A 24,913-nucleotide genomic window follows, 5' to 3' on the forward strand; every position below is an offset into this window, starting at 1 on the left:
TGCTGCAATCTATGGGATCTCAAAGTGTTTGACACGACTTAGTGACTGAACAACAAATATAGCAATATTTAATTCTAAACAAGAGAACCTAAAATTTTTCTAAACATAGAAGCAAGAACTATATTGTTGGAAAACAGTAGGAATGGAAAAACATATTCACATTAGAGTTAATCATAAGCAACTAGCTATAATCTGATTAATATATTTCTATCATAGTTAAAATCATTTATGCTTTACAACATTTTGTATGATGAAATCATCATATTCATCATCTGAAATAACTTTTATTCTGAAATAAAACTTTAAATGTCTTTCAAAAACTCACAATAGAAAATCTTACTCTCCCTTTTGAATTACATAAAAAGAGATGTATTTCAAAAAAATATTTAAAATTCAAAATATATTGCAATGAAAATAAATAAATGTTAATATCTGCTGTTATTAAAACTACTCATTTATAAAAAAGTACTTGTCAGAGATTATTTTAGAATTTTATTTAAAAATTCAAAAAAGCCTACATGAAGCAAAATTTCAGTGATTTTTAATATTGAGATACTTATTTTAACTCTTCTGTATTTAGTCTGATTTGACCCAGTTCTTTTTTTATAATCAATTTGAAGTTATTGTGAAAGACTTTTCATGCTTATATGCATATATTTACCATTATGGTTATGGTCCATCTGTCACTGACTAGATAATTCACTGAACTTGATAATTCACTCAACCTTTCTGGTACTATGTCTGTATAACATGAACATTATATCAGATGCTCTCAAGAACACTATCAGATATATAAAACTATAATTTTGTATATAGAAGCCCATCCTTTCACACTAGGAACTCACTCAAAATTGGAAAACTCGAACAATTTTAAGCTATTTGCTGTCATATCATAATTGTCAACTCTGAACAGTAGAGTCCCTTTTTAGAAGGAAAAAATAAAAATATTTGCAAACCTTTAATATGGAAATTAATCTTTTCAAAGTTTTAATATAAAACTGAATATACATTCATAGCGCTCATAATGCTTACAGGGCGTCCATGGTGGCTCAGCTGGTAAAGAATCTGCCTGTAATGTGGGAGATCTGGGTTTGATCCCTGGGTTGGGAAGATGCCCTAGAGAAGGGAAAGGCTACCCACTCCAATATTCTGGCCTGGAGAATTCCACAGACTGTATAGTCCATGGGGTCGCAAAAAGTCGAACATGACTGAGAGACTTTCACTTCACTATAATGCTTACAGTACTATAAAGTCAAAAGAAATGTGTAAATTAAAACTACAAAAAAAAATTCATTTTCTCCCCTGCTGATGAAGTTAGAAAACCAAAGATTTTCTTACTCTCCAGGATATAGGAAAAGAACGTCTCGATAGTGACTAAGTCAATTCAGAATAATGTTTTCCTCATCAATGGTTAAAGATCAGTGCAACCATAGTACATTCAATTTAGTTTCCTTCATTAGTGAAGTAGTCAAAATAATCTAGTAAATGTTCAAAGACTGTGTCATTGACAATGTGTACAGAATATACTACATATCACACTGCTGCTGCTGCTAAGTTGCTTCAATCATGTCCAACTCTGTGCGACCCCATAGACGGCAGCCCACCAGGCTTCCCCATCCCTGGGATTCTCCAGGGAAGAACACTGGAGTGGGTTGCCATTTCCTTCTCCAATGGATGAAAGTGAAAAGTGAAAGTGAAGTTGCTCAGTCGTGTCTGACTCTTTAGCGACCCCATGGACTGCAGCCCACCAGGCTCCTCCATCCATGGGATTTTCTAGGCAAGAGTGCTGGAGTGGGGTGCCATTGCCTTCTCCGACATATCACACTACTGAGTTGACAAACCTTGACACTTGGAAAGAAGTGACTATGACCAAGCAATAAAAATTTGTAAAGGATCATTTCAGAGACTTAACATTTGGTTCAAACCTTTTAACTCAACAAAAATATCATAAGAAAAAAACCTAGCTTGGCTGCTCTTCATGTGATGAAGACAAGCAGGACAAAAACAAGTATTTGAAATAAGTTGTGCCAAATAGCTGCTAAATTTATTTAATCTTGATGTGAAACTCTCCACTTCAAATTTTCCATGACATCCTTATGACTCTCCTATTTCTAGCTATCTCAGCCCAGTTCTTTGAGTTAAAGAATCAAATACCCAATTACATTCTTTAAAAAAAAAAACACTGAAAATTACATAATCATAAATACTTCACTACCAGGAAAAATCATAATAATACAGTCTTGGAGGTGAATTATTTTGAGGTCTATGTATACAACCGTTTTGAATCAATCGGAATACTCACATCATATAATAATTATGTTACATCACGTCTGGTAAACTTATACTCAAAATACAAACCATTGTTTTCTTTAGCTTCCACAGATAATGGAAAGCAATCAATCTTAGAGCATTAAACAGTTGTAACCATAATACTGAATAAATTTCTGGTGCTTGAAGCATCAATTTAACAACCAGAAAACACAGCTAGACGAAGTCACTGTCCAAGTCCTTGACTAAGTCACATATGTGATTGTCTAAGTCACATATATGATTCCTATTTTCCTGGCATTCCAGTAATATGAAACTTCAAAGGCTTTCATAAATTACAAAATTAAACAGTATCTCATCAATCTGACCCACCCAGAAGATCACAACGTCTTGCTTATCATAAACCTGAGTCTTCTCAAAATAATGATCAACAAACACCATTTGAATACCTACTATGTATCAGAAAATGATCTAAATACGAAGAAGCCACAATACACAGTAGTCAAAGATGACTACATCATATGAGTGGGGAGAGAGGTGTCAAGTAAACTGAGAAGAAATGAACTTGGTACCAAGTTGTGAAGAAAAACAAAATGCCAAGCTGAGGAGTTTGTGCTTTTCCTCTAAGCAAAGCAAACTCACAAAAATTTTGAATGGGTAACTATCTCATTAGTGTTCATCACTCAGCCATGTCCAACTTTTTGTGACCCCATGGACTGTAGCCTGCCGGGCTCCTCTGTCCATGGAATTCTCCAGGCAAAAAAACTGGAGTGAGTAGCCGTTCCTTTCTCCAGGGGATCTTCCCAACCTAGGAGTGGAACCTGGGTCTCCTGCATTGCAAGCAGATTCTTTACTATCCTAGCCCCAAGGGAAGACCTGGAATTAATTACCTCATTAATTCCATACACATTTCAGGGAGAACCTTAATGGCACTGTGGTTGATGGACGAGAGAGGGAGGGATACAGAATAGGAGCTTGTAAAAAATCAAGAAGCAAATTTTGTGCTTCTAACACTAAGGTAACAAATACAAAGATAAAGAAAAGTAGAGAAGCTTGGGACAAATGTAAATATGTGAACAACAGGATTTTGATGAATGTCAGTTAGGGATAGGACTAATGCTTGTATGTGGAATCTAGAAAAATGGTACAGACAAACGTATTTGAAGGTCAGAAATAGAGATGCACGTGTAGGGAATGGATGTGTGGACACAAGGAGGGGGAAGAAGAGGGGTGGGAAATTAATCAGGAGACTGGGATTGACATATATACACTACTATGTGTAAAACAGAAAGCTAGTGGGAGTTCAGCTCAGTGCTCTGTCATGACCTAGATGGATGGTATAGGTGAGGGGTGGGAGGGAGGTCCAAGAGGGAAGGGATATGTATGCATATAGCCAATTCACTTTGTTGTACAGAAGAAAGTAACACAATATTGTAAAGCAACTATATCCCAATAAAAAGACTTTAGCATAAAATAATAATTTAATAAAGATTATATATTAAGAGCCTAGAAGCTTACTATCAACCATAAACCAGGACAAGAATGGTAAGAAGTGTAAATTTAGAAATAAAGATAGAACTTAGTAAAGTTTTGGGTATCTTTAGGTTATCAAGTTAAAGATAGACTCATGCCAGTTGGAGACACTGAACCCTGAAGAGTTCAAGCAGAAGATTAAGATCTCTTTAGTATAGAGATTAAACATTCTAGCTGAGCTAGGGAGATAGCATTTTCTACTTCCTATTATAGTGCATAACACATAGCTGATTTTCAATAAGTGTTTGATGGATGGCTGGATGAACACTGAATATCAAATTCTGGAAGAAATTCATCTTGGTGTTTACAAGCTATATATATAGCAAAATTGTTAAAGAGAAAAGGGGAGGGCAATAAGAGAACTCAGCAGACAAAGCCATTATACTGGATATTTAAGAGGGTAGTGTCAAAGAGTGTCAAAAAGTACTGAGAAGAAAATCTTTTAAATGTCCTGGATGAAGGAAATAGGAATATAGAGGGAAGAGCCAGAACCTTGGGAAAGAATAAGGACAATAACACCCCTTTCTTAGAAAAGAGAGTATTTCTAAAGGTCGGACTCCTAAAAGATCCTAATGTCGGATCAAAACAGATATTAATTTTTTTCTTCTGGCTTTAGTGTTATCCCGATTATAGTCGATCTTTTTCATCCCTGAGAGACTCTCCTTCCTAAATAAGTACAACTTATTATATGCTTATTCCTAAACAAGTATGACTGATATAACTCACCAACTTATGCTTGGCAGCTTTGTGACTAGAATATAAATTCAGTGAATCACTTGGGCTTTGTAAGAATTTGTACAAAGTAGCCCCATCTCTGTTCAGCAGACAGACTATAAAAACATGAAACTTGAACAATAAGGTTACTTATGTTAAACTGAATAAATAAAAACATATTTGACTTAGAACATGACATGGATTATATATTGTTTTAAAACATTCTCCAAAGATTTAAAAAGTTGATGATATTAAAACCTTAATATAAATAATCTAGAATACACTTATAGAAATTTTGATAGAAGCACAACTCAGAATTTTAAAAATTCAATGAAAAATAGATTAAGTATTCAACAGAATTAACAAATTAGAAAAGATAAAATATATCCACAGAGCATATTGTAAAGATTCCAATGTGACTATAACTTCCTTAAGAGTACCCAAAAGAAAGAATAAAAAATACTTTAAAGGAAGGAATTTAATATACTATAAATCACCTTTACTTTTGAGCATTTTTTCAAAGTCCCTCATAAACTAAAAAAATAAATAAACATTGAATTAAAGTATGTATAAAAGACTAAGCTTCCAGCTATTCAAAGAATACTTAAAATTAGTGAGAGAGGAAAATGAAATCATCACCTCAACAGATTCAAATGATATCTGTGTATCTAAAGCATCAACAGAAATTTCTGATAATCTAGCTCACTAAGAAAATGATAACTTCCTAACATGAAAAAGAATAAAAACTTAGTCAACATCATACTTAAATGATCATCAAGAGCGTCATCCCCAATAAAACTAGGAAGAAGTTATTTATCACTATTTAGCATTGAACTGAAAGCTGTAGTCAAGAAAATTTGCATGGTGAACTCAAAATTTAAAAGTGTTGAACATTAAAAACAAAAATTATCTATAAGCAATTTCTTTTTGAAGATAAAATTATTTTCAGAGTGAAAACACAAAAGAACCAACAGAAAGGTAATTACAATAAATAAAGAGCTTAAATAAGGTATCAGGATACAAAAAAAAAAAAAAAGCACAAATTTACATTATTTATCTGACTTTTCAGAAAATAAAAATAAAAATCAATGGATAATTTTGAAACAACTGAGTACTGTTCTAAGCACTTTATTTCTATTTACTTGCTTAGTCTTCAAGAGAACCTCATCAACTAGGTGTAGATTATTATTTTTCCTATAAGGAAAGAAAGGCCCAGAGAGGGTAAAGAATGTACCCAATGTCATGCAGAGAGAGAGAGAACGAGTGATTCAAACTCAGGTTGCAGAGTCATTTGGGGGCAAATAGGGTGAAGCTAAATTGTATACTGCTATCACTTTCATTTTTCAAATTGCTGCAAAAAATTGTGTGTTCACATACTAAAAACATTCACCAGTATATTCGAAGGGTTAACTGGTAATGTTTAGGTGGTAAGAATATGGTTGCTTTGTTCTTATTTGAATTGGTTTTCATTTAATATCTGTCCATGGTAAATATATATAATGAGAAAATACAATAAACAAAATTGTAAAGCACTTGCCTGTGCCACGAGGTCAGATGTAGAATTAGCTGTATTTTGGACACCTCCCTTATTTCAATAGTGTGAAAACACTGAGAGCCCATCTGGCAAACACCATGATTACCACACACTTTAGCAGCAAGTTTTAAGGATGATAGTCCTCAGTTTCTGGCAAATTGCTTCTAAACTAAACAAGAATAATAATGGCTTCACTTATCTCATCTCAAAACCTGATGAAATAACTCTTAATGATAACAAAGTAACTTTAGACCAATGTACTCAGATGTAAAAATGTACAGAATTCAATATCATTTTCAAGTAAATTACACATCCGTTGAAGTCCATAAATCATATTTTACAATTTCAATATAAGAAGCAAAACTAATACAATTATGTAAAGTTTAAAAATAAAATAAAATTAAAAAAAAAAGAAGAAACATAATTATGTGGAAAGAGAATTTTATACGTATATTTCTACAAATAGTCCTACCTATCTATATTTGCTTATCGCAGATCTATTAATTTCCAGGCACTAACTTTATTCCAGTTTTTAGAAGACTGTCATAAATACTCCCCAAGTTTACAAGGCATATATTTTCATTCCAGCATGATAATTTAAAAAATAAAAGAAAGTTCTTTCATAATTCTCCTTTAAAAATGATTCAAAATATGAGTGAAGAATAGTAATTAATATTTCTCATTTTAATACTCAGAAAATTATATTAATTACAGATGAAAAATGGTAATATAACAAGTAGTTCTACTTACCATTTGAATAGAATGCTTCAAATTCATTTGGAGGATTATCCCAACAAAATTCCTAATGACCTGAAAATGAGAGTGATTCAGGAGGATCAATACTTTATATATTATTTTATAACATATTAATCCCATATGATATCTGACTCATATCTGTTCTAGATTTCCACAAGGATACATCCAGACTTAGAATTCTCATTTAACATGAGTATTGTCTAAACTTGGGAAGTATCATGCCCATTTATTTATTAACATACCACCTTTCATTCACCCTAGTGCACTTTTCCAGCCTGCCTGCTCTCAACCTCAACCTACAGAACCACACAGCAGAAAAAAGGAATAATTCATTTTGACTCTAACTTGGTACTTCTCTCAAAGTTAAGAGATTGTACCACTATGTTCTTATTTTCCAATACAAACTTTCTGTGGGGTAAAAGTGCATTATGATGCTTTAGTGTGATAAGACAAAATCTATATCATGAAATTTTTAATTCATGTACTAGATGACCTAACTGATAAATTTAGAAATTTTATCATCTATAGAAAAATATTTATTTTAAGGTAGGGATTACAAGATTGCTGCTGCTGCTGCTGCTAAGTCGCTTCAGTCGTGTCCGACTCTGTGCGACCCGATAGACGGCAGCCCACCAGGCTCCCCTGTCCCTGGGATTCTCCAGGCAAGAACACTGGAGTGGGGTGCCACTGCCTTCTTCGAGGGATTACAAGATTATTCAGATATATATTACAAGATTATTCAGATATATATTATAATTGCTAAGTACTTTTATAAAACCAGACTACTCATCAATCAAAAAAAAATCCTTATTTTTAAAAGATAAGGAAAATGAGACCTAATGAAGGTGGAATAGTTTGGCTAAAATCTTAGTTTAGAGGCAGTACTAATGATCAAATGCTAAATCTCAAGGCTTTAGCTTATCTTTTTTCCATGGTATTATTTCAAAACATTTATTAAGACTCTGATATATACCAGGAACTGAATGGAGCACTGGATATGAACAAGACAGGTAAAGGACATGCCTTTGTGAAATTATTCCATCCATATAAAATACAGAATGTAAATACAAACAAGATTTTAGAATACAATTCTATTGTGAGGCAAGCTTGCTTTCCAATGAATATTCCTTTTTCAGCCCACAAAATACTTAGCTAAACATCTAAATGTCTTTGATGTGTAGATAGATATTTTGTGCAAAGATAAATCCTCAAAAACTGAAAGGAACACATTTTTTTTCTATTGAATGTTTTGAAGCGAATCTTTAATTTGCTTACTGATCCAAATCTGTCTCAACTTTCAGACTCAGTGTGAAGCTTTCAAGCATGCTGCAGAGATGAGAAGTTCCACATGTGCAAATGAGTAAATAGATTCCACATGGAAGAACAAAATAAAGACCTTGAGATCTGTTTTGCAAATAATTTCTTAACTACTGTTTCATATTTAGGGATGAGTTCAGTGTTATGCTTAGAGCAGGCATTTGCAAAATAGGATGACATAGTTTAAACATAAAAGACTGAATTTTTAGACTACTAAAGCACCTTTCTCATGCCTTTATTTTCATACCTCCTACCAATAAGATATTATGTAACTATTAACACTTTTCTGTGTAGTTGTTTTATCTTGCTGACTTTAGAAATGTAAACAAAGAACCCCAAATAACATACAAAACATGAGCTCAAGTTCAGCCTGAAACTACAGTTCTGTAAATTAAAATGATACAGAGATATACAGAATGTTTAGTAAATATAAAATGATTATTGGTTAGGTTCCCTTGATATAGGCAGCCCAGTCTCTGACTGTGGCTACTGTCTCAGGTCCATTAGCAATGCTTCTGCTTTACCAGTTAATGCTCCCATTCCCTGTAGACTCCCTTAATATGACATTCAGTAGGCTACAGTCCAAGGAGTCTCGAAGAGTCGGACATGACTGAGCGACTCCACTTTCACTTTTCACTTTCATGCAATGGAGAGGAAATGGCAACCCACTCCAGTGTTCTTGCCTGGAGAATCCCAGGGACTGGAACTTGGTGGGCTGCCGTCTATGGGGTCGCACAGGGTCGGACAAGACTGACATGACTTAGCAGCAGCAGCATACTGAATTAGTGAATCACTTCATTCAAAAAAAAAAAAAAAATCAAATTGTAGAATAGACCCATCAGAGGAAGCCTGGGGAGACTTGTTCCCTTCATTTTAAAGAAGAGATGACAAGAGGGTGGCCCATAGTCACATACTTGATTATTGATAGTATAATCAAGTTAATAACCCTTATTTACTAGTACTAGTTTTTAAGGGGCGTTTTATGACAGATATCGCAAAAATTAAGTGCTAGTATATATTACAGTTGTTGTTGTTTAGTTGCTATGTTGTATCCAACTCTTTTGTGACCCAATGTACTGTAGCCAACCAGGCTCCTCAGTCCATGTGATTTCCCAGGCAAGAATTCTGGAGGGGGTTGCCATTTCCTTTTCTGGGAGATCTTTCTGATCCACAGACTGAACCCACATCACTTGCATTCCAGGTGGATTTTCTACCACTGCACAAACAGGGAAACCCTATAATAGTATAGATTATTACATGTGTAATGTATAATGTATCTATATATTCACTAGATATGTCTGAACTTGAAACTGGTAGTTTCTGCTTTTAGTGACCAGCTCCATCATTTAAAGATACTATTTTAATTACAAGCCCTTAATTTGGGCTGGAAGAAGCATAAGCTGGAATCAATATTGCCAGGAGAAATATCAATAACTTCAGATATGCAGATGACACCATCATTATGGCAGAAAGTGAAGAAGAACTAAAGAGCCTCTTGATGAAAGTGAAAGAGGAGAGTGAAAAAGTTGGCCTAAAGCTTAACATTCAGAAAATTAAGATCATGGCATCCGGTCCCATCACTTCATGGCAAATAGATGGGGAAAAAGTGGAAACAGTGGCTGGGTTTATTTTTCTGGGCTCCAAACTCACTGCAGATGGTGATTGCAGCCATGAAATTAAAAGACACTTACTCCTTGGAAGGAAAGTTATGACCAACCTAGACAAAAGCAGAGACGTTACTTTGTCAACAAAGATCCGTCTAGCCAAGGCTATGGTTTTTCCAGTAGTCATGTGTTGATGTGAGAGTTGGACTATAAAGAAAGCTGAGTGCCAAAGAATTGATGCTTTTGAACTGTGGTGTTGGAGAAGACTCTTGAGAGTCCCTTGGACTGCAAGGAGATCTAATCAATCCACCCTAAAGATCAGTCCTGGGTGTTCATTGGAAGGACAGATGTTAAAGCTGAAACTCCAATATTTTGGCCACCTGATGCTGAAGATTGAGGGCAGAAGGAGAAGGGGACAACAGAGGATGAGATGGTTATATGGCAACTCAATGGACATGAGTTTAGGTAAACTCCAGGACTTGGTGATGGACAAGGAGGCCTGGTGTGCTGCGGTTCATGGGGTCACAAGGAGTTGGACACCACTGAGCGACTGAATTGAACTAAACTGAATTTGGGTTTAACATATACAAAATATATAAATTTATATATAAATAGATAAGAGTGACCTACTATATAGCACAGGGAACTCAACTCAATATTCTGTAATAACTTACATGAGAAAAGAATATGAAAAAGAATAAATGTATGTATATGTATAACTGAATCCCTTTGCTGCACACTTAAAATTAACACAAGATTATTAATCAAATATACTGAATATATATTGAACATAAAATGAATTTTTTGAAATAATATATATTAATAATAAAATTATATTATCTTCCCAGAATTATGACATTTAAGAACCATAAGAAATTGCATGACCAAGATTTGTACCCATTGTCTTTGACCAACTCCACCCTACCTTCCTTGCAGTAATCTTTTTCCAGTAGATGAGATTCCTACAGAGTCTTCTGAAGTGCCTTCCTCTTTTACAATCAAGTTTAGTGCAGGAGGACTAAGAAAAACATTTTCCTAAAAAAAAGTCAGAACTTACTGTCCTATGTTATGCTCTTATTTCTAATACCTGCCATTATATAAATCTTAGTTGCAAGACTTGAACTTTTCAAAATATCAGTGTCTCTCTTTTGGTCTATTTATTTCTGTACTTAAAAATTTCATTCTTTATATCTTTGACACAAATGGTGCATACTTTGATATTTCCAGCAAATTTGGAAAACTCAGCAGTGGCCATAGGACTGGAAAAGGTCAATTTTCATTCCAATCCCAAGAAAGGAAATGCCAAAGAATGTTCAAACTACCACACAATTGCACTCATCTCACACCCTAGCAAAGTAATGCTCAAAATTCTACAAGTCAGGCTTCAACAGTACGTCAACCATGAACTTCCAGATGTTCAAGCTGGATTTAGAAAAGGCAAAGGAACCAGAGATCAAATTGCCAACACCCATTGGATCATTGAAAAAGCAAGAGAGTTCCAGAAAAACATTTACTTCTGACTTATTGACTATGCCAAAGCCTTTGACTGTGTGGATCACAACAAACTTTGGAAAATTCTTAGAGATGGAAATACCAGACCACCTGAACTGTCTCCTGAGAAATTTGCATGCAGGTCAGGAAACAACAGTTAGAACTGGACATGGAACAACAGACTGGTCCCAAATCAGAAAAGGAGTATGTCAAGGCTGTATATTGTCATCCTGCTTATTCAACTTATATGCAAAATGCATCATGCAAAATGCAAGGCTGGATGAAGCACAAGCTGGAATCAAGATTGCTGGGAGAAATAACAATAACCTCAGGTACGCAGATGACACCACCCTTATGGCAGAAAGCAAAGAACTAAAGAGCCTCTTGATGAAAATGAAAGAGGAGAGTGAAAAATTTGGCTTAAAGCTCAACATTCAGAAAACTAAGATCATGGCATCTGGTCCCATCACTGCATGTCTAATAGATGGGGAAACAATGGAAACAGCGAGAGACTTTATTTTGGGGGGCTCCAAAATCACTGCAGATGGTGACTGCAGCTATGAAACTAAAAGATGCTTGCTCCTTGGAAGAAAAGCTATGACCAACCTAGACAGCATATTAAAAAGCAGAGACATTACATCTAGTCAAACCTATGTTTTTTCCAGTAGTCATGTATGGATATGAGATTTGGACTACAAAGAAAGCTGAGCATTGAAGAATTGATGCTTTTTAACTGTGGTGTTGGAGAAGACTCTTGAAAGTCCCTTGGACTGCAAGGAGTTCCAACCAGTCAATCCCAAAGGAAATCAGTTCTGAATATTCTTTGGAAGGACTGATGCTGAAGCTGAAACTCCAATACTTTGGCCATCTGATGCAAAAAAATTTACTCATTGGAAATACCCTAATTCTGGGAAAGATTAAAGGCATGAGGAGAAGGGGACGATAGAGGATGAGATGGTTGGATGGCATCACCAACTTGATGGACATGAGTTTGAGCAAGCTCTGGGAGTTGGTGATGGACAGGGAAGCCTGGTGTGCTGCAGTCCGTGTGGTTGCAAAGAGTCAGACACTACTGAGGGACTAAACTGAACTGAACTTGACATTATCCATTATCTGATTAGAAAAACAATATGAAAGATCATCAACTATTATCTTACTTATGACTAGGAATTGGAGAGTACAATAAAACACAGGTGACAGAAATAATACTTCAGTCTAATTCATTCAAAGAAGACATTAACTAGGGTCCAAGTGTTTATGACAGAAACAAGCCACATTGACACTAACTCTGTTTGCCACAAGTTTATTGATTACTATATGTTTGAAATAAGATGATCAATTCCTTTTAATAATATCTTTACTGGATAGAGTCAAAGGAAAGAAGGTTAAATTATTAATCACTCAGTTGTGTCTGACTCTCTGAAACCCCACAGTCTATAGCCCACCAGCCTCCTCTATCCATGGTATTCTCCAAGCAAGAATACTGGAGTGGGTAGCCATTTCATTCTCCGGAGTATCTTCCTGACCCAACGATGGAACCTGGGTCTCCTGCCTTGCAGGCAGATTCTTTACTGTCTGAGTCACCAGGGAAAAAGGGACACTAAAAGAGAAAGGAGAAGGAAAAATTCTAGTAATGATTCTTGTAGTCATCATTTACTCATGCCCACTATGAGTTAAGGAGAGACTGAGCCAGAGAATAACATGATTTGATTAAATTTCAATAGCATTATTCTGGCTGCTAAGTGGGCTTCCCTGGTGGCTCAGAGGTTAAAGCATCTTCCCGCAATGCGGGAGACCTGGGTTCAATCCCTGGGTCGGGAAGATCCCCTGGAGAAGGAAATGACAACCCACTCCAGTATTCTTTCCTGTAGAATCCCATGGACGGAGAAGCCTGGTGGGCTACAGTCCACGGTGTCACAAAGAGTCGGACACGACTGAGCGACTTCACTTTCAAGGACACGACTGAGCGACTTCACTTTCAAGGACACGACTGAGCGACTTCACTTTCAAGTGGAAAACAGATGCAAAAGTTGGGGCAGGAGGTTCTAGAAAGAGAGAGAAAGTTAGAAGATTACTTATAGTGCAAATATAATGTACTGATGCTTTCAACCCCAAGGCATTAGTCTAAATGAAAGAAGCAGATGCAGAGGACATTATTGGAGAACTATCTATGCTGAGAAGCAAGGATGACTCAGGTTTTTGGCTTGAGCAATGGGGTAGACTTTAGTGGTTTTTTTTTTGTTTTTTTTTAAACAGGTCTAGGAAGAGACAGACATACTTGTACACAGTGGAGCAGAAGGAGAATGGGAGGGAAGACTACTATTTTGGCCATTTGACTATGTAGGTTTAAAAATACTTGTTATATAAGTCATGGAAAACAAGATGTTCTGTCAAATATCATAATTTCGGCTACATCAACCACAGTTTCCTTGATAATGAGGATGAGAACCAGATTCTTATTTCTGCTGGATCATGTTGAGGTGTTTCTTGAGTAATTCCGTATCGTCTATAGATTTTCAACCCCTTGCTCTACCAGCTCATTTCCCACAAAGCATTAATAATATTCATATATCTCCTATTTTGACAGGCAATACATTTCTCTACCCTGTGAACCTTTTATTTAATGTCTTCTCCTCCCTTTCACAGCTAAGTTCCTCAAAAAAAGAGAATGAACTTGTCCATTTGAACTTTACCATTTATTTTTAATTCTTTTATACTACTGAGTGGATGTTTCTACTTCACTGCATTACTGAAACTGAACTCACAAACATTCCCAAGAGACTCTTAACTTTAACACCTTATGGATTATTTTGGCAAGAGTCGTTACTAGCTTCTTCTTCACTTAAATGTGATGTTTCTGCACATCACTACTGCTAATTTTATTCTTTCTCTTCTCAGTACTTCACCATGAGTAATATTAACACTCCACATTTTAATTGCTTATGACAAACAAATTTATTTCTTTAATCCTCTCCTATTTTCAAGTCTGTGGGCCCACATATTCAACTGGTTACTTGGCATCTCCAAATGGCAGTCCTGTTTATACTTCAAACAAAGCATGTCTGAACCCTGAACTCTTTACCTTCACTTCCAGACCTTCCCTCCTATTCATATTGGTGGGTAGCATCACTGTCTACTCATTGTCTGGTGATTTGCTTGAGAATCAACCTTACTTCTGCATTTCTACATCTTCCAAGTGTTATCACTGACCCACTCCTGTCAACTCTACTTCATTAACATGTCCTGTGCGTATCAGTTCTTTACATCCCAATGTACTCTGGCCTTATTTCATGTATCAATATGACCTGAAAGAAACGTTTAATTTTTTTCTTATTTGCTTCCTCTATTTCCCCTCTGCATCGACTCCAAAGGTCTCTTTTGAAATTGTACAGAACAGTTGGTCTCTGGTTGAAAACCCTTTAAAAGGCCTTTACCACCCAAAGGAAAAACCTGTGGACTTCAGCATGGCTTCTAATCACTTTCAAGATCTGAGCCCTCCATTACACTCTTATCTTCATTCTTGCCAATGTCAATGCATGTGCATGCTCAGTCATGTCTGACTCTCTGTAACCCCTTGTACTGTAGCCCACCAGGCTCCTCTCTCCATGGAATTTCCCAGGCAAGAATACCGGAGTGGGTTGCTATTCCTCATCCAGGGGTTCTTCCCAACCCAGGGATTGAACCTGCATCTTCTGAGACTCCTGCATTGCAAGCAGATTCTTTACCATTTGAGCTATCAGGGAAGCCAACCTTCATTCATGAAATACTATGTGTTCAGTTGTGTTAAATTCTTTGCCACCCTATGGACTGTAGTCCACCAGGCTCCTCTGCCCATGGAATTTTACAGGCAAGAACACTGGAGTAGGGTGCCATTCTATTCTCCAGGGCATCTTTCCAACCCAGAGATCAAACCCAAGATTTTTACATCTCCTGCATTAGCAGGAAGATTTTTTTTTCAACCACTGCATATCTCTCACCAAACCCTATTACCTACTCTAGCAGTAGCATATATCAGATGTTGATTTTTTTTTCCTCCTCTCAAATTTCATCATATCAAAAATATGGCCCCATCTCTACCCATGAATCATCTCTCTATCCATCCAGATTCTGCTGGAGTTTCTCCACTTAAATGAGTATCCCCTGATTGCCCTGGTAGAAGGGATTCTTCTTGGTTATTTTAATTCTGTTTATACTAATTCCCCATATATTTTATGGAATCCATTGATTCCATGCCTCTAACTTCACTCTACTGGTCTTTTCTTGATAACCCTACTGACATGATCAGTATTCAATAAATAATTGATCCTATTCAGAAATCACTAAAGAGAAATAATGAATTAATTACTGAACAAATGCTTTCTCCCAAAATCCTACTAAAAAAACTCTAATATTCCTAAATATTTGTTAAAACTCCCCAAGACTTATTTCCTTAGACCATTTTAATATATAGTTCGCTGACAATCATGTACCTACCATAAAGAGTCTAACACGAAAAAAACAAAATGTCAACACAGGACAAGTCTATTAGGTCAACTGTTGACAGACTTAAGCTATTTCGTGGACTTTGGCTATAGCTAAACTTGAGAAAACAACTCCAAGTTAAACTTTGAACATCAGGGTTTAGGGAGAAGGAAAGCAACTGAAATAAACTGCATATTCAGCTTAAATCCAATTGGTGCTATCTTTAGTTACAGCTTAAAATTGCATTAGCTGTCTTGTTTCTTATTGCCAAAGCCAACCATAGGCAAAGCAGTGGTTGTGAAGTGAATTGCTTCAGGTCTTCAGCAAACAGTGATTTTTAAAAACATATGTAATGTTATTCATGTGGTCGAGTCAGAAATACACTTATCCAGGGGTACAGATGGAAATGATTTGTTCTGGAAACTGAGATAGCTTTATTATTTTACCATTTTTACCTACAAAAATAAGTTCATGTGCTAGTACATATGAGGAACCTCAGACCAAAAATATACCCAGACAGTTTTGAATCTGAATGCCATCATATTAAGCTCTGAAATTTACTTTGCACCACTATATTAATTATATTTGAGTTTCTATTTCAATTTTTAAAATACATACAGTATATAAACTCATGTTAATTATAAAAGGTTCAGACAATACATATGTATTTAATATAAAAATTTCCCTTCCTACTTTTCTTCAATTTTATTCCGTTCCTCAGAAATAAGAGCTTCGTGCACATCAGTCGTTATGTTACACAATTACATATGTGGTTTTTAACATACATATGATTAATTATTGGCTTTCCCAGTAGCTCAGCAATAAAGAATCTGCCTGCAATGGAGAAGACATGGGTTTGATTCCTGGGTCAGGAAGATCCCCCAGAAGAGGGCACGGCAAACCCACTTCAGTACTCTTGACTGGAGAATGCTATGGACTGAGGAGCCTAGTGGGCTACATTCCATAGGCTTGCCAAGAGTCAGACACAACTAAAGTGACTGAGCATACACGCATGATTAATTATATATATTGAGCTATGTCCTGCATTTTCTCTTAATAGTAAGACTTTAAGACATTGTTGATAGAAGTATATACTGTCAAGAAAATTGTTGAAGGATGATTTTAAAATTCAGCCTAACTAACAATCCCATTTCTGCAAAAGAAGGCAGAAACACTGGTATTTCTTACAGGATTGATTGTTAGAAATAATGAAGTAGAGGAAACAATATAAACATCTAACAATATGAGAACATTTTAATATATTGTGATTTATCCATACTATGTAAATGTAGTGGACTTATGTACTTACAAGCTATTTATTTTATTATCCTGGAAATATTAATTCAGCTTTGTTCGTAAGCAACATGCCTCAAGAACAAGTCTAGTCAAAGACTATCAGTAATTGTAAGTTCTTCAACCCAAGAAAAATTCTTAAGGCAGTAAGAATTTCTGGTAGATATCAGATTGAAAAAGGACTGGATTTAGTTTTTCTTAGAACACTTGCCCCTTTGGGGTGTAGTTACAAAGATCACTAGGCTTGGAAAGCTGACTCTGAGAAACCAGACTTGCTGTTTCTCAGCCTGTTTCCCAACCTCCAAATAGGAATAATAGTAATGAAAAGAATGAAAACACCTAGTGTAAAGGGTTAAAGAGTCACTCATAAAATGTGTTTCAAAACTATAATGAAAATACTTCCTCCAATAATTCTTTGATTCCCTCAACTAAATTTTGATGATCTCAGTTCTTTAACACATACCAACTTAATTTATACAGTAAGTAAAGACAACTGGTTAATAAAACAATAGGTTTTTTGTTAAGGATGACAATTTATTAAATAAAACTGCACTTTAAGTGCAGCACGGATTAAAAAAAATTTTTTTTAGTGACATTAAGTTCATCTTAATTCACTATTCAGCAATAAGGCACTTTTAAAAGGTAAAACAATTTACTTCAAAAAGAATGTTTAATCTTACTAGACTAAGTACAAAACCTACTGAAAAGAAAAATAGTTCTTCATTTCTGATAATAGTTTGCCATGTGTTTGTCATTTGTTCGTATTTAACCGTCCATTTTTGTATCTATTGTCATACTATAAAATAAAATACCTGTAAGATATGGGTCTTCTTTCCCTTTTTATCACTTTACTAACTTATCCTATTAATCATTCTCATGGAATGATCCGAATAAATGCAGAACAGTAGAAAAATAAATATTAGTGTTATGTCTATATTACTGTAACTTCTGATAGGAAATAAAATGGTAAAGGTTCAAAAAGTTTCAATGAACAAATTTATGCTACCATCGAGTCCTCACACTTTTTTTTCAGCCACATCTTAAGGATCTATTTTTCATGGCTGTGCTAGAGGAGCTAGATGGTGAAGAAGAGATAAAAGGGATCTCATGGTTTGTCAATTGGCAGCTTCATATTTTGCCTTCTATTAAATAGTATCGAAGGAAAGATCTAGTAATATAAACATCTGGACTCTATTAATCACTGACATATCTAGGCCAGTCCTTATTTCCAAAAAGTGAGGGCAAGGAAATGGACCCATGTGCCAGGTTATTCAAAATCAATTAATAAAATAAATGCAGAAATACTAGATGTGAAACATAATGAAAAAGGAAAAAAAAAACTTTTCTAAATCTTCTGAAAATGACTTAAGTAAACATTGAGAAATTCTTTTAGAATTATGATATAAACATTGAAAAATATTTGCCTTTCAGAGTGTTAGAGAAAGCTAAATAATTCACTTAAAGGAGATAAAAAGAAGAGGAAACTATTATTCTATAATTAAATATAAATTCATAATCTTATAAACATAGTTTCAAATGCAGTACTTTCCTGAAAAGTATCATTTAGTCTATTTCATATTCCCTCCTTTGAGAGATTTCTTGTGAGTTATTTCTTAAAATCAGATTTAATCAAAACATTCTTAAGATGGTGGTTCACGTAAATCAACTCACTTAACTCTCTCAACAGCCCACCAGGGTAGGAATTATTGGCCTCATTTTAATGATGATAAATCTAGGCTTAGAGAAGTTAACAAACTTGCTTAGAAATAGCAAGTCACCATTTCAGAGCTGGAATTTGAATTCACCTTTGTTCACTCTAAATTAACAGTCTTTTTACCACATGACTGTAACTCTTAAAACCCATATATAAAACTATCATAAGAATGAACATGATTACTTTGCATTCATAGTTTTAGTTGGCACTTATTGGTCAACAGAAATACTCCCATTAGCTATTTTAAAGACAGCTTTTATAAAACAGATAATGATTACCACTTAATAAACCCAGCAGTATAAAGTTATTAGATATATCACACTCTTCCCACATGATGGGAAGGTGCAGGAGGCTCTGAAATGAGTGCTGTATTGTTTTTTCTGTTATTGTTGGGTTGCTCTTTTAAAGAGAAATTCTCTGTAATTAAATAGCAATCAGGCACTTAAAAGACAGGCTGATCTCAGTACTATATTTAAGTAAAGCAGACAAAGATTGCATTTTCCATTCTGTGGTCTGGACACCTGGTGCACAAGCTCAGCCTTGAGCAGGGTCAGCCTAATTGAAACCATCCTTCATGTGCCTGTCACATAAACAAGACTCTGCGTTCTGAAAACTCCATATAACAAAAATATACAGGATTTCTTTTTTTTAAATTTTCATCACTGTTATGAGTGCCAACATTTCTGTCCTTAGTTCAACTGATCTTGTAGATATTTCCATCCTTTTTAAACATCAATTTTCACTTAATGAAAGTACCCTGCATTAGCAAGACTTAATTATATTATGCAAAAGCCACAGGGATAATTATAATTTATCCAGGCACTCTTAATCTGTATTAGGGGAAATGTGTTACAGACCTGATGAGAAAACTCACATACCATTATCCAATCTCAACAGCTGCTTAGCTAAATCTTGCTATAGTAAAATCTCAGTTATCATCCCATCATTTCTAGCCTGCCATGTTTTTTTTTAATTTCTACAAATTTAAAAGAAACATTTTAAGTTGTCATTTCTAGAACTTTGTAATGTGACTAAATCTGTTTCACTAAACCAAACATGTTCTTATCCTAACATGATTTAAGATTGCACTAGCTACATATTTACAATTCTATTTAACTAATCACATGCATTTGCTGAACATCTCCTATGTCCTCAGTGTTTCTGGAACAAAGGACCTCTAGGTATTCTGCTACATGGTCATAAGCAACTAAATCCTAGCAGGGAGAAAATACTTTACTGTATATGTCCAATTCCCATACCTTGATTTGCCCAACTTACTTATAACTGACAGCAAAATGTTAAAGTTTCAGCTTGGAAATCTACTCATTAGATAAGTATAAGTGACAAGAGAGGCATTCCTTCTTAGAGCAATATTAAATTCTTACTAATTGTAATTCAGTCCTTTGTCCAGCAGAATTTTCACTTATCCAAAGTCCTTGTATGCCAGTACTTCCACCATTTCCGTTGGAAATTTCCTCCATAACTGCACAAATTTGACCACTAAATTGTATTTCCTGCCTTTCAGTTCATCTTCTTTCTCATACTTATTAAGCTGCAGACAGTTACCTTAGATCTGTAAGACCTAAAATTAATTTTGCTTTGTTTTAGCAGTCTGGGGGAATGAACAGTCATTTGTAAATTTCCCCTGAATAATGCACTTGTTCTTAAAAGCTTGTGAATTGTCGACATTATTGTAGCCACTGAATGATGGCAATATTACTGCTTTTGACAAGCAAGGTAAAAATTACAAGAATTGCTAAAATGCTTAATATTTTCTATGCACATTTTCTAAAAACTTAAGGTTTTTCTCTTTGGAAAAAAAGTACAGGTGAATGAAAATCCTACTCTTAAAAGAACCAGAAGATAAATCCTACCTATTAAAGGAGTTGTAAAAAGACAGGAAAACAAACAAAACAAACCAAATACACACTGTTACATGTATTCATTCATCCTAACTAATATTTTGACTGATTATCTACCAAATCCTTGTGTACTTTTGAGACACTTGACAAAGTTTAACTACTCTTACTTCAAATATGCCCATAATTCTTAATTGGGAAATGCTTTGTTTAATCATAAATATTTTGGCCTATTAAAATCATGCCAATATGAAATTCATTATATTTTATATATCAAATACCATAAGTACCCAGTGTACTTCACCAAAGGATTTATCCAGTTATTATACACACAAACTTAGCCCCCAACGTTTTCACTTCTCACTTTCTATTTTTTTTAAATTTTTGTTTCTGTAAGTAATAAGTATCCTAAAAGGTCCTTCTGCAGTACGATCCTACAAGGTTGGAGAAATTGTCATTAGGAACAACCAACCCTAAAATGAATCAACAAGGAAAACATTTTTTTCCCTTCAATTGCATATTATTTAAAAGTAAGTGGGAGTCAGCCTTTATTTTATCAGGAAAAAAAAAAAAAAGAAGTATTCTTAACTGTAGTTTTAACTCAAGCAAACAAACTTCAAGAAGAATGCCTAATTATCAAACATTTTCAACCTAATCCTCAAATCACAGATTAATAAGATAACCTTGAAGAAACAAAAAAATCAAACGCCAAGAGATTTATAAAACATTAATGGATGGTTTTAAGTAGAGTGGTATGATATACTAATAATTGCAATATGGGAAAAAATAATAATCCTATGGCAGAAACCAACTATAGAATACAATTCCTTTCTTTCTTTGTCCTTATCACTGATCCAGTATTTTACTTTACAGAAATGTATCAACTGTCTCATTCTCCCAGGTGGTGAAAACTTAGACTGGTAGTCTGGGCTCAAAGACTACTTTACAGAGCTTTGAATGACCAAAAGAGACAACGTAGGACATGGGGATGAAGTCAGCTGAGATATGCCAATAGTATAAAAATACTGGAGAGACCCAAGAGTACTTCATACCTTTCTCTATGTACGCTGAAACATAATTTTGTCCTCAAAATAACTCTATGCAGGGGATAGAGTGGTTATCATAGACGAAAACTAAGAACTCAGACAAATTTTATGGTCAACCAGAGAATAACCTAAGCTAAATCCATATTTTCTGTTAACTAATCAGTCTTTTTCCACACACTTTACCAAAAGAATACCATCAATGAACAGGAAGGAACAAATGTAATCTCAGACACTTTTAGGATATCCTGCCCTCTTTTCAGTTTTGAAAATGTATCCATTAGTATCCTGAGCCATACAGCAAATTCCCGTTGGCTAATCAACCTAGAGGGGTGGGGAGGGAGATGGGAGGAAGTTTCAAAAGGGGAGGGGGTTTATGAATACCTATGGCTGATTCATGTTGAGGTTTGACAGAAAACAGCAAAATTCTGTAAAGCAATTATCCTTCAATAAAAAATCAATTAATTTTAAAAATGTATCCATTAGTAAATGGAAAACTACACATTAGATCAAAGCATTTTAAGAATTCATAAATGCTAACCATTATTGTAACTGAAACCATTTGAAAAATGTATTATGAGATACAAACTTTTATTATAATTAATGCACTTTCATTTGAATGTTGCTACTGTACTCTATTTCCAATTGGTAGTCACAACTTATTTTAAATGTAGCATAAAATTTGCTTAATGGAAGTAAGATGATTTCACTGAAAGTTGGAGTAATTTTAAAGTAAATTATCGTTCTAAAAGTTACACATTAATTATAATGCCATGGTTGTCATCTAAACTTTGTTACCTCTTCTCTGCAGGAATTGACGAAGATCTTCTGTTTTGACCTTAACAAGGATTAGGCTATCTTCTAGGAGGAGTACAATTTTCAGTAGCTAATAGAAAATTTTTCTTAGAGTACAGCACCTGGAAACCAGGCTTCAAATATTCTCCACCAACAGTTTTTGATCTTTACATCTGGTAAATTATTGCTAGCAGGTCTAATGGGAGTTCAAGAGGCTATATTACTTCTCAAACATTTAAATACTTGCATCATAAGAAATGGGGAGAAGTGGCCCTCAAAACACTCATTCCTGGAGAGCATTTTAAGTAATGAATATTCTTGAACATCCAGAGGAGACTTCATGTGCCACTTGAGAAGAACTGAATTCCTACCCTGTTCTTCACCAAGTATCACCAAGTAAAAGAACTCATGGAGACTTCAAACTCTCTAAAGTTAATTACCTTTCTGCATAATTTTGAAACTATCTATATTCTGACAGTAAGTCTAGAAGAGAATGTGGTATGAGAATATGGTCAAGGGAAGGTACTTAGAAATAAAAGAAATATATTTGCTTAGGGCTGAAAGGATGGAAGGGGATCTAACTTGTATTATTTCTTGTTATGAAATTGTTTTTCAATTATGAGTTCATACATGGGAGGATTTAACAATGTGAACCACTGTACATAGATTCGATTCACACTCTGTTTTACAGAACTCAGCCAAATGGCCATATTTTGCTCAGGTGAATCTGGGAAATGTGATCTATCTGTGACCCTGAAAGAAAAATTTGAATGACTTATCCAAATAACACACTTCTATTTTAATTACACATTAATATTGTTTGAAATTGTTTTTCAAAATATGGTAATTTGTGAGTACAATAGAACTTAGATATCTCTGTTGCTCTTCTCAAGTTCAAGGCCTCCAGAGATGTCATTGCTCAAACCCCGAAAAAGTTCCTGCTTTGGCAGCTGTTACCAGTCCCTTAGCTAATGAGCTCAACCAAAAGTGCTCTTTGAACTCTTCAAATAATTCCCAAGGATTAACCATCAAGAACATTCTGTCAGTGGAATGCAAAAATCTCTAGATTTACTCACCAACACAAACAATCTCAAATCCACTTTTTCAAATGTTTTTGCATTAACTGTTCTCTCATTTCCATTCCCACTGCCTTAATTCAAGTAGCTCCTTGTTACTCTTTGTTAATTTCTTTTCATACTAACATATTCTGAACACTGCTTTCTTTCTTAAGCATATGCTGCGGATTTTGCAATGACTCTTGAGCTATAAATACTGTGTTAAAAGTGAAAGTGAAAGCGTTAGTTGCTCAGTCGTGGCTGACTCTTTGTGACCCCATGGACTGAAGGCTCCTCTGTCCATGGATTTCTCCGGTCAAAAATCCTGGATCGGGTGGTCATTTCCTTTTCCAGGCAATCTTCCTGACCCAGGGATTGAACCCAGGTCTCCTGCATTGCAGGCAGATTCTTTATCATCTGAGCCATCCAAGAAGCCTAACAGAGTGTTTAGGGTCTGTTACATTGTCATCCCCAAGTGTCTTCCAGACATCTTTCTCTCTACACCCAGCAGGCTGTGTGACAACTACCGGCTACCGTGTCAGTGTTCCTGCTCTCCACGGCTGCCTGGTGGTGAGCCCCCACCTATGCTTCAAGTTCTACTCGAGCCTTGCCTCTTACAGGGAGTTTTTCCTTTGTAAGAGACACTTTACCCTTCTAATAGAGAACTAATACATCTGGTCTCACACTAACGTTTATTTATGTATAGTCCTACCTAAGAATTTGAGGGCAGAAAGTATGTCCTATTCATAAAGGTGTTCTCCATAGTACCTGACTTGAAGATTTGTAATTACAAAAGAAACATGTTATTTGAATAAGTGGTTCAGGTTTTTGTTTCAGGGACACAGATAGACCATATTTCCCAGATTCACTTGAGCAAAGTATGGTCATGTGGCTGAGTTCTGAAGAACTCAGAGTGTGGGTAGGATCAACGCACAACACTTCCCCACGAGAGCTGTACCATCCTCTTATGTGTGAACTCATAATTTGAGGCTGTGGGAGTTGATATCGGTGGACCTGCAAGAGAAAGGATCCTGAGCAGAAAGGTGCCCAAAAATACCATCATGGACTCTGCTGTAAGTTCTAAACTTCTAAGATGCTGGGGTTTTATCTACTACTTCAGCACATGTGGGCTTATGAGCCTAAGACTGCTGACTGATCATCTAATTATTACAGTGGAAAATAAAAAATCATGGTGGCAATGATCTTATTTTTGGATAGACTTGCTGGAATGACCCTGCTTTGAGTAGAATGGCCATCACATCTTTTCTCCAGTGTTGAACCCACCCCTGTGCTATTGCTTGGACCACAAAGTTTCTCCATTTGGACATACTTACTCTTCTAGGAATTGCTACATCTACATGGAATTGGTCCATAGACCTTCCCACTAGTACTGAATCCATTTGGCTAGACTTTTAAATCTGTAGCCATATGTGTCAATCCTTTCCATCACTCAAGGCCTAGCAGATGCTTTGCCCT

The 24,913-nt window shown here is 35.3% G+C and overlaps 1 long non-coding RNA gene across 5 annotated transcripts in view; it reads right to left on the reverse strand.

The window, feature by feature from the left end:
• The window catches only part of LOC133253735 (uncharacterized), a 460,793-nt gene that overhangs the window by 422,081 nt on the left and 13,799 nt on the right, over window positions 1-24,913 (reverse strand). For all 5 annotated transcript variants that reach the window (XR_009738405.1, XR_009738416.1, XR_009738423.1 and 2 more), the window contains exon 2: window positions 6,800-6,859. This is a non-coding gene — a long non-coding RNA (uncharacterized LOC133253735). The remainder of the gene's footprint in view (window positions 1-6,799; window positions 6,860-24,913) is intronic.

This window comes from Bos javanicus, chromosome 1, assembly GCF_032452875.1.
Source record: "Bos javanicus breed banteng chromosome 1, ARS-OSU_banteng_1.0, whole genome shotgun sequence".
NCBI lineage: Eukaryota > Metazoa > Chordata > Mammalia > Artiodactyla > Bovidae > Bos > Bos javanicus.